This window comes from Anguilla rostrata, chromosome 13 (assembly GCF_018555375.3).
Source record: "Anguilla rostrata isolate EN2019 chromosome 13, ASM1855537v3, whole genome shotgun sequence".
In the NCBI taxonomy this organism is placed as follows: domain Eukaryota; kingdom Metazoa; phylum Chordata; class Actinopteri; order Anguilliformes; family Anguillidae; genus Anguilla; species Anguilla rostrata.
Genome location: NC_057945.1, coordinates 1,608,899 through 1,619,523, shown reverse-complemented (window position 1 = coordinate 1,619,523; position 10,625 = coordinate 1,608,899). Strand labels below are relative to the sequence as shown.

At 41.9% G+C, this 10,625-nt stretch overlaps 3 non-coding genes across 3 annotated transcripts; all 3 read right to left on the bottom strand.

The window, feature by feature from the left end:
• Positions 1–1,274: 1,274 nt before the first annotated feature.
• Positions 1,275–1,347, bottom strand: trnar-ucg (transfer RNA arginine (anticodon UCG)). Its single transcript has one exon. It is a non-coding gene; the product is annotated as a tRNA-Arg (tRNA).
• Positions 1,348–4,558: 3,211 nt separating this feature from the next.
• Positions 4,559–4,631, bottom strand: trnar-ucg (transfer RNA arginine (anticodon UCG)). Its single transcript has one exon. It is a non-coding gene; the product is annotated as a tRNA-Arg (tRNA).
• Positions 4,632–10,055: 5,424 nt separating this feature from the next.
• trnar-ucg (transfer RNA arginine (anticodon UCG)) lies at positions 10,056–10,128 on the bottom strand. The gene has a single exon. It is a non-coding gene; the product is annotated as a tRNA-Arg (tRNA).
• Between the last annotated feature and the right edge of the window lie 497 nt (positions 10,129–10,625).

The following is a 10,625-nucleotide window of genomic DNA, read 5'->3' as shown; positions in this document are numbered from 1 at the left end:
TGTCTTTCTTCAAGGGATGTCATTCTTCAAGATTTCAGTTCTCTCTTATTTTTCACTACATGCATTGTTCGCATTATTTTATTATGTCTTGTCCGCCAATCCATTCATTATCCAGCCCACTGGTCCTGGTCCGGGTCATGGTGGGTGCTGGAGCCTATCCCAGCAGGCATTGGGCGAGAGGCAGGAATACACCCTGGACAGGTTGCCAGTCCATCGCAATGCACACACACCATAAACTCACACACTCATACCTATGGGCAATTTAGATTCTCTAATTAGCCTACGTGCATGTCTTTGGACTGTGGGAGGAAATAAGAGTACCCAGAGGAAGCCCCCATGGACACGGGGAGAACATGCAGACTCCACACAGATAGGCCCCAGCCGGGATTCAAAACCAGGACCTTGCTGTGAGATGACAGATTATGTCTTTTGCCATAGTCAGTATAATTTACTTGTGTTTTCTGTGTAAATACTATGTAGCAGTATGTTCCTTTGTTGTGAAATGGCAAAAGTAAATGAATAGAAATAATGTGAAAGTGACCTCCTTTATTGGTCTGTTCACTTTTTCGCCTCCTGTGCTGTTACCCCGTTATGAGAGTTAAAGACTGCGTTTGTCCAATGTACTGGCATTTATTTAGCGCAGTGGTGCTCTATCATGTGCCATGGAGAGCTGACGTTTCATTGCAACCAATCACTCCACCTGCTGATTTCACTCATTTACAAACTTCCAACCAGACAGGAGGGAGCGCGTTAGTGAGATGAGCAGATGTAGTGATTGGCTGGAATGAAGACCTGCATGCCCACTTCTTGTATAATTTCCTGGCAGGGCGAGAACCTACTTAAGATATTCTTAACATAGATATTCACTGTTAAACTAGTGTGCATCATACATTTAAGCTTCTGCAATTACAAGACGATTTTGCTTCAATGGTAGTTAGCGTAAGAATTTCCAATGGTGACCATACCTTTTGACTGGAACCACTGACCACAGGTGTGTGGATGTCACATTTTAATGTACACCTTCCAGCCGATCAGAATTTACATTATGCCTGGTAGTCAAAAAGGTTCCAAAATAGTAGCCATTTTATTTTGGGTAAATCATTTTCAGGCTTGTGTTTATAAAAAAAAGAGTGCTACATAAGGGGTTAATTACACTTACAGTTTGTAAATTTTGTAGTTTTAGACATATTTGACAATGGCCATTATATAGATGCAGCTTTTTCCAGATAAAAGATGCAACGAGCACATCGACATCACACCGGTGTGTTTCTAAGCAACCACGAAGGGACTCGAACCCTCAATCTTCTGATCCGAAGTCAGACGCCTTATCCATTAGGCCACGCGGTCCCTGCCAGCTTTCCTTCTTGTATGCTTCCCCGGCAAGGTGAGAATCATCTGTGACTCGCTTTGAATTTGCAGTTACCCTGATGTATCCTTCTAGTGCTTTTCTTGATTTTTAGTTTTCAGTTTCTCTGTAATTGACTGACGTAGGCTTAAATCCTCATGACTTTAACTAGAATTACAGTTCGTAAAGTATTTGTTTTTGTGGATTGTTGAAGTTGAGCTTCAGGTGATGCCTGGCCATCCTTGTTGAGATGTCAGCCAGGCTGGCATTTTTTTCTCTCATTGAGCAGTATGGCAGAGGGAAGGAAAGAGTTGAAGAGTTGTGTATCATCAGCATAACAGTGCTAAGAGCAGCCGTGTGACTTAATGACTGAACCAAAAGATTTGGTGTAAATGGAGAACAGCAGAGGGCCCAGTACAGATCCCTGTGGGACTCCTGTAACAAGGGGATGAGGTGCAGAGACAGACTCCATCCAGGTGACCTGTTCGGACCTATCTGCAAGATAGGAAGCAAACCAAGAGAAGGCAGTCTCAGAAATGTCCATTTCAGCCAAAGTGGCAATGAGTAGTTTGTGCTCCACAGTGTTGAATGCTGCAGACAGATATAGGAGGATCATGACAGAGGAGAGGGATGAGGCTCTTGCAGTGGCGAATGCCTCCATCACAGTCAATAGAGCAGTCTCTGTTGAGCGTCTGGTTCAAAAGCCAGACTGGTGAGGGTGAAGCAGATTGTTCTGATGGAGATAAAATGGTAGTCGTTTAAGCACTGCTCGTTCAAGGGTTTTGGACAGAAAAGATAGAAGTGATACAGGTTGATAGTTCTTGATATCAGAAGGGTCTAGGGTAGGTTTCTGAAGGACTGGGGTAGCACGAACCATCTTAAAGTCAGAGGGAACATGGCCACCGGCCAGGGAGACTTTAATGACGGAGGACAGGTAAGGATACACTGGGTTTTGCTGTGTTTTATTATCTTATGTCATTTAAAAATCTGATATGGAAAAAATGTTGTTCTTTTGAAATGCCAATCAGGCACTTATTCTTGTTCCTTTCCTTCTTTTCAAGTAAGACGCTAACGTCAGGCTAGTTTTGCTGCCACTCGTGTACCTTGGTACTAAAAATTCACTCGATCGTAGCTAGCTCAGTGTTGATGTAACTAAGATATTCACTGTAAAACAAGTGTTCATCATACATTTCATCTCCTTAAATCACGAGAGGATTTTGCTTCAATGGTAGCCAGCGTAAGAATTTCCAGTGGTGACCATGCCTTTGGACTGGACCTACTTTCCAAATGTGTGTGGATGTCACATTTTAATGTACACCTTACAGCCGATCAGAATTTACATTATGCCTGGTAGTCAAAAAGGTTCCAAAATAGTAGCCATTTCATTTTGGGTAAATCATTTTCAGGCTTGTGTTTATAAAAAAAAGAGTGCTACATAAGGGGTTAATTACACTTACAGTTTGTAAATTTTGTAGTTTTAGACATATTTGACAATGGCCATTATATAGATGCAGCTTTTTCCAGATAAAAGATGCAACGAGCACATAGACATCACCCCAGTGTGTTTCTAAGCAACCACGAAGGGACTCGAACCCTCAATCTTCTGATCCGAAGTCAGACGCTTTCCATTAGGCCACGCGGTCCCTGCTAGCTTTCATTCTTGTATGCCTCCCCGGCAAGGTGAGAATCATCTGTGACTCGCTTTGAATTTGCAGTTAACCCGATGTATCCTTCTAGTGCTTTTCTTGATTTTTAGTTTTCAGTTTCTCTGTAATGGACTGACGTAGGCTTAAATCCTCATGACTTTAACTAGAATTACAGTTTGTAAAGTATTTGTTTTTGTGGATTGTTGAGGTTGAGCTTCAGGTGATGCCTGGCCATCCTTGTTGAGATGTCAGCCAGGCTGGCATTTTTTTCTCTCATTGAGCAGTATGGCAGAGGGAAGGAAAGAGTTGAAGAGTTGTGTATCATCAGCATAACAGTGCTAAGAGCAGCCGTGTGACTTAATGACTGAACCAAAAGATTTGGTGTAAATGGAGAACAGCAGAGGGCCCAGTACAGATCCCTGTGGGACTCCTGTAACAAGGGGATGAGGTGCAGAGACAGACTCCATCCAGGTGACCTGTTCGGACCTATCTGCAAGATAGGAAGCAAACCAAGAGAAGGCAGTCTCAGAAATGTCCATTTCAGCCAAAGTGGCAATGAGTAGTTTGTGCTCCACAGTGTCGAATGCTGCAGACAGATATAGGAGGATCATGACAGAGGAGAGGGATGAGGCTCTTGCAGTGGCGAATGCCTCCATCACAGTCAATAGAGCAGTCTCTGTTGAGTGTCTGGTTCAAAAGCCAGACTGGTGAGGGTGAAGCAGATTGTTCTGATGGAGATAAAATGGTAGTCGTTTAAGCACTGCTCGTTCAAGGGTTTTGGACAGAAAAGATAGAAGTGATACAGGTTGATAGTTCTTGATATCAGAAGGGTCTAGGGTAGGTTTCTGAAGGACTGGGGTAGCACGAACCATCTTAAAGTCAGAGGGAACATGGCCACCGGCCAGGGAGACTTTAATGACGGAGGACAGGTAAGGATACACTGGGTTTTGCTGTGTTTTATTATCTTATGTCATTTAAAAATCTGATATGGAAAAAATGTTGTTCTTTTGAAATGCCAATCAGGCACTTATTCTTGTTCCTTTCCTTCTTTTCAAGTAAGACGCTAACGTCAGGCTAGTTTTGCTGCCACTCGTGTCCCTTGGTACAAAAAATTCACTCGATCGTAGCTAGCTCAGTGTTGATGTAACTAAGATATTCACTGTAAAACAAGTGTTCATCAGACATTTCATCTCCTTAAATCACGAGAGGATTTTGCTTCAATGGTAGCCAGCGTAAGAATTTCCAGTGGTGACCATGCCTTTGGACTGGACCTACTTTCCAAATGTGTGTGGATGTCACATTTTAATGTACACCTTACAGCCGATCAGAATTTACATTATGCCTGGTAGTCAAAAAGGTTCCAAAATAGTAGCCATTTTATTTTGGGTAAATCATTTTCAGGCTTGTGTTTATAAAAAAAAGAGTGCTACATAAGGGGTTAATTACACTTACAGTTTGTAAATTTTGTAGTTTTAGACATATTTGACAATGGCCATTATATAGATGCAGCTTTTTCCAGATAAAAGATGCAACGAGCACATCGACATCACACCGGTGTGTTTCTAAGCAACCACGAAGGGACTCGAACCCTCAATCTTCTGATCCGAAGTCAGACGCCTTATCCATTAGGCCACGCGGTCCCTGCCAGCTTTCCTTCTTGTATGCTTCCCCGGCAAGGTGAGAATCATCTGTGACTCGCTTTGAATTTGCAGTTAACCCGATGTATCCTTCTAGTGCTTTTCTTGATTTTTAGTTTTCAGTTTCTCTGTAATGGACTGACGTAGGCTTAAATCCTCATGACTTTAACTAGAATTACAGTTTGTAAAGTTTTTGTTTTTGTGGATTGTTGAGGTTGAGCTTCAGGTGATGCCTGGCCATCCTTGTTGAGATGTCAGCCAGGCTGGCATTTTTTTCTCTCATTGAGCAGTATGGCAGAGGGAAGGAAAGAGTTGAAGAGTTGTGTATCATCAGCATAACAGTGCTAAGAGCAGCCGTGTGACTTAATGACTGAACCAAAAGATTTGGTGTAAATGGAGAACAGCAGAGGGCCCAGTACAGATCCCTGTGGGACTCCTGTAACAAGGGGATGAGGTGCAGAGACAGACTCCATCCAGGTGACCTGTTCGGACCTATCTGCAAGATAGGAAGCAAACCAAGAGAAGGCAGTCTCAGAAATGTCCATTTCAGCCAAAGTGGCAATGAGTAGTTTGTGCTCCACAGTGTCGAATGCTGCAGACAGATATAGGAGGATCATGACAGAGGAGAGGGATGAGGCTCTTGCAGTGGCGAATGCCTCCATCACAGTCAATAGAGCAGTCTCTGTTGAGTGTCTGGTTCAAAAGCCAGACTGGTGAGGGTGAAGCAGATTGTTCTGATGGAGATAAAATGGTAGTCGTTTAAGCACTGCTCGTTCAAGGGTTTTGGACAGAAAAGATAGAAGTGATACAGGTTGATAGTTCTTGATATCAGAAGGGTCTAGGGTAGGTTTCTGAAGGACTGGGGTAGCACGAGCCATCTTAAAGTCAGAGGGAACATGGCCACCGGCCAGGGAGACTTTAATGACAAAGGACAGGTAAGGATACACTGGGTTTTGCTGTGTTTTATTATCTTATGTCATTTAAAAATCTGATATGGAAAAAATGTTGTTCTTTTAAATGCCAATCAGGCACTTATTCTTGTTCCTTTCCTTCTTTTCAAGTAAGACGCTAACGTCAGGCTAGTTTTGCTGCCACTCGTGTCCCTTGGTACAAAAAATTCACTCGATCGTAGCTAGCTCAGTGTTGATGTAACTAAGATATTCACTGTAAAACAAGTGTTCATCAGACATTTCATCTCCTTAAATCACGAGAGGATTTTGCTTCAATGGTAGCCAGCGTAAGAATTTCCTGTGGTGACCATGCCTTTGGACTGGACCTACTTTCCAAATGTGTGTGGATGTCACATTTTAATGTACACCTTATAGCCGATCAGAATTTACATTATGCCTGGTAGTCAAAAAGGTTCCAAAATAGTAGCCATTTCATTTTGGGTAAATCATTTTCAGGCTTGTGTTTATAAAAAAAGAGTGCTACATTAGGGGTTAATTACACTTTGTAAATTTTGTAGTTTTAGACATATTTGACAATGGCCATTATATAGATGCAGCTTTTTCCAGATAAAAGATGCAACGAGCACATAGACATCACACCGGTGTGTTTCTAAGCAACCACGAAGGGACTCGAACCCTCAATCTTCTCTTCCGAAGTCAGACGCCTTATCCATTAGGCCACACGGTCCCTGCCAGCTTTCCTTCTTGTATGCTTCCCCGGCAAGGTGAGAATCATCTGTGACTCGCTTTGAATTTGCAGTTAACCTGATGTATCCTTCTAGTGCTTTTCTTGATTTTTAGTTTTCAGTTTCTCTGTAATGGACTGACGTAGGCTTAAATCCTCATGACTTTAACTAGAATTACAGTTTGTAAAGTATTTGTTTTTGTGGATTGTTGAGGTTGAGCTTCAGGTGATGCCTGGCCATCCTTGTTGAGATGTCAGCCAGGCTGGCATTTTTTTCTCTCATTGAGCAGTATGGCAGAGGGAAGGAAAGAGTTGAAGAGTTGTGTATCATCAGCATAACAGTGCTAAGAGCAGCCGTGTGACTTAATGACTGAACCAAAAGATTTGGTGTAAATGGAGAACAGCAGAGGGCCCAGTACAGATCCCTGTGGGACTCCTGTAACAAGGGGATGAGGTGCAGAGACAGACTCCATCCAGGTGACCTGTTCGGACCTATCTGCAAGATAGGAAGCAAACCAAGAGAAGGCAGTCTCAGAAATGTCCATTTCAGCCAAAGTGGCAATGAGTAGTTTGTGCTCCACAGTGTCGAATGCTGCAGACAGATATAGGAGGATCATGACAGAGGAGAGGGATGAGGCTCTTGCAGTGGCGAATGCCTCCATCACAGTCAATAGAGCAGTCTCTGTTGAGTGTCTGGTTCAAAAGCCAGACTGGTGAGGGTGAAGCAGATTGTTCTGATGGAGATAAAATGGTAGTCGTTTAAGCACTGCTCGTTCAAGGGTTTTGGACAGAAAAGATAGAAGTGATACAGGTTGATAGTTCTTGATATCAGAAGGGTCTAGGGTAGGTTTCTGAAGGACTGGGGTAGCACGAGCCATCTTAAAGTCGGAGGGAACATGGCCACCGGCCAGGGAGACTTTAATGACGGAGGACAGGTAAGGATACACTGGGTTTTGCTGTGTTTTATTATCTTATGTCATTTAAAAATCTGATATGGAAAAAATGTTGTTCTTTTGAAATGCCAATCAGGCACTTATTCTTGTTCCTTTCCTTCTTTTCAAGTAAGACGCTAACGTCAGGCTAGTTTTGCTGCCACTCGTACCTTGGTACAAAAATTCACTCGATCGTAGCTAGCTCAGTGTTGATGTAACTAAGATATTCACTGTAAAACAAGTGTTCATCAACATTTCATCTCCTTAAATCACAGAGGATTTTGCTTCAATGGTAGCCAGCGTAGAATTTCAGTGGTGACCATGCCTTTGGACTGGACCTACTTTCCAAATGTGTGTGGATGTCACATTTTAATACATTAAGGTAATTACATGCTTAATCCAAAATGCAGCCATAGATACGGTGTTCTAAAACCGAAGGATACCTATTTGTAATCAGCGTTATCATTAGCCTTTTATTCCTTTATCTTGAAAGTGAGAATCATTGACTTGATTCAGTTAACCGATGTATCCTCATCTTTTCTATATTCAGTCTCAGTTTAGGCAAACTCTGACTTTAACTGATCAGTTGAATTTCTTGTGATGTTGAGTTGAGCTTCTGATGCCTGGCCCTTGTTGAGATGTCACGGCTGGCATTTTTTCTTCATTGACTTCAGGAAAGTTAAGTTTGTTCATGATACGTGTAGGACTGGACTTAATAGATAACCAAAAGATTTGTTTTTGGGAACACAGGGCCGCGATCCTGGAGGATTGAACAGGGATATCAGAACAGATCCCAGGTGACTGTTCGAAATTGATAAGAAACAGAGAGGCAGTCCAAAATCCATTCACCAAAGATGAGATGTACGGGGAAGCCCAGACAGATAGGAGGACGGAGAGGGATGAGGCTTTGCAGTGGCGAATCTCCATCACGTCAGGAGCAGTCTCGATCTGGTAAAAGAGACGTGAGGTGAAGCTTGTCTGAAGTAATGGTAGTCGTAAGTACTCTCAAAGGTGGACAGAAAGAGAAGGCAGGTTGATTCTTGATACAGAGGCTAGGAGTCTAAGGCTGGGTACTCAGACTTAAGGTGAACAGGCGACAGGATTATGAAGAGGTCAAGGGTTTACTGGGTTTGCTGATTTATTTTATGTATTTAAATGAAGTAAAATGTTTTTTGAAAGGCAACAGCATTATTTGTTTTTTTTAAGTAGCTTAATCAGGAAGTTTGTGCACTGATTGGTACTTATTCCTTTATTAGCAACTAGTAGTCTAAGATTTACTGAAAAGTTTTCAACATTCACTCGAAATCCCAGGGATTTCTAAGTGCAGGTAAGAATTTACCATGGACATCCTTATGGACTACTTTCCAAATTGGTAGATCAATTTTAATGTCCTTCACCTCAGATTTTTTAAAGGTAGTCAAAGCCCAAATGTACCTTTCTTTTGGATTAACATTACCCTGGTTTATAAAAAGTGTGCATATTTTAAATTTCATTTGTATTTTTAGTTTAGACAATTCATGGCATTAAGATTTGTTTTTTACAAAAAATCGAGATAATAACGTTTTTCAGTACAGAAGGTAAACATAATTTTGATCCAAGCTTTCAAGGACGGTACGCCACTTTCCTTTTGTAAGCCCCGAAGGACATTGGACTCGCCTTTGATTTGCAGTTACCCATACTTCTAGCTCCTGATACCCTTTTGTTTTCTGAAAGTTATTCATGATTTAACATTAAAGTTTTAAGTTTTTTGTTTGTATTGATGTTAGTTTCAGTTTCGATCTGTTATTACCAGGCGGGCTTTTTCTCCTTAAATATGGCAGGGAAGATTGAGATTGTTTCCCCTAACAGTGAGAGAGGTGATTAATCTAGCAAAGTGTAGTAAATAGAACGATGCCAGAAGACCCTGTAATCATGAAAAAGGCAGGGAAGAGACTCCATCGGTACCTGTGACCTATCGAGATGGAGAACCAAGGATCTAATTCAAAGGAAAGAGCAAGAGAGTTTAGGCTCCCATTCGAAAGTGCATGAATTAGGGGCATGACAGAGCGGGAAGTTTGGAGGGCTGAAGAGTAGCCTAGGCAGTCTGTCAGAAAAGCATCTGTGGGTGTGGCAAGTGATGGGAAAGTAATGTCGAGGAGTTAGGGTTTGGCGAAGTGAAGTGTTATGGCGAAATTTTGACAGGTGAGTTAGAGTTTCAAGGTTAGTGGTTAAGACGTGCAGCCATTAAAGTCAGAGGGAAATGGCCACGGCCAGGAGATTTAATGTGGAGGACAGGTAGATACACTGGTTTTGCGTTTTATTATTTATATTTAAAAACTGATATGGAAAAAATGTTGTTCTTTTTTTAATCAGGCTTATTCTTGTTCCTTTCCTTCTTTTAAGTAAGACGTAACGTCGGCTTTTTCGCCATGTACCTTGGTAAAAATTACTCGATCAAGCTCAGTGTTGATGTAACTAAGATATTCTGTAAAACAAGTGTTCATCAACATTTCTCCTTAAATCAAGGATTTTTTAATGGTAGCCAGCGTAAAATTTCCAGTGCTGACCATGCCTTTGGACTGGACCTACTTTCCAAATGTGTGTGGATGTCACATTTTAATGTACACCTTACAGCCGATCAGAATTTACATTATGCCTGGTAGTCAAAAAGGTTCCAAAATAGTAGCCATTTCATTTTGGGTAAATCATTTTCAGGCTTGTGTTTATAAAAAAAAGAGTGCTACATAAGGGGTTAATTACACTTACAGTTTGTAAATTTTGTAGTTTTAGACATATTTGACAATGGCCATTATATAGATGCAGCTTTTTCCAGATAAAAGATGCAACGAGCACATAGACATCACCCCGGTGTGTTTCTAAGCAACCACGAAGGGACTCGAACCCTCAATCTTCTGATCCGAAGTCAGACGCCTTATCCATTAGGCCACGCGGTCCCTGCCAGCTTTCATTCTTGTATGCCTCCCCGGCAAGGTGAGAATCATCTGTGACTCGCTTTGAATTTGCAGTTAACCCGATGTATCCTTCTAGTGCTTTTCTTGATTTTTAGTTTTCAGTTTCTCTGTAATGGACTGACATAGGCTTAAATCCTCATGACTTTAACTAGAATTACAGTTTTTGTTTTTGTGGATTGTTGAGGTTGAGCTTCAGGTGATGTCTGGCCATTCATGTTGAGATGTCAGTCAGGCTGGCATTTTTTTCTCTCATTGAGCAGTATGGCAGAGAGAAGGAAAGAGATGAAGAGTTATGTATCATCAGCATAACAGTGCTAAGAGCAGCCCTGTCTAGGCGCATTTCTAGGCAACCACGAAAGAACTCGAACCCTCAACCTTCTGATCCGAAGTCAGATGCCTTATCCATTAGGCCACGTGGTCCCTGGTAGGCTTTATTTTTGTATGCTTCCCTGCCAAGGTTAGAATCATCCGTGACTAGC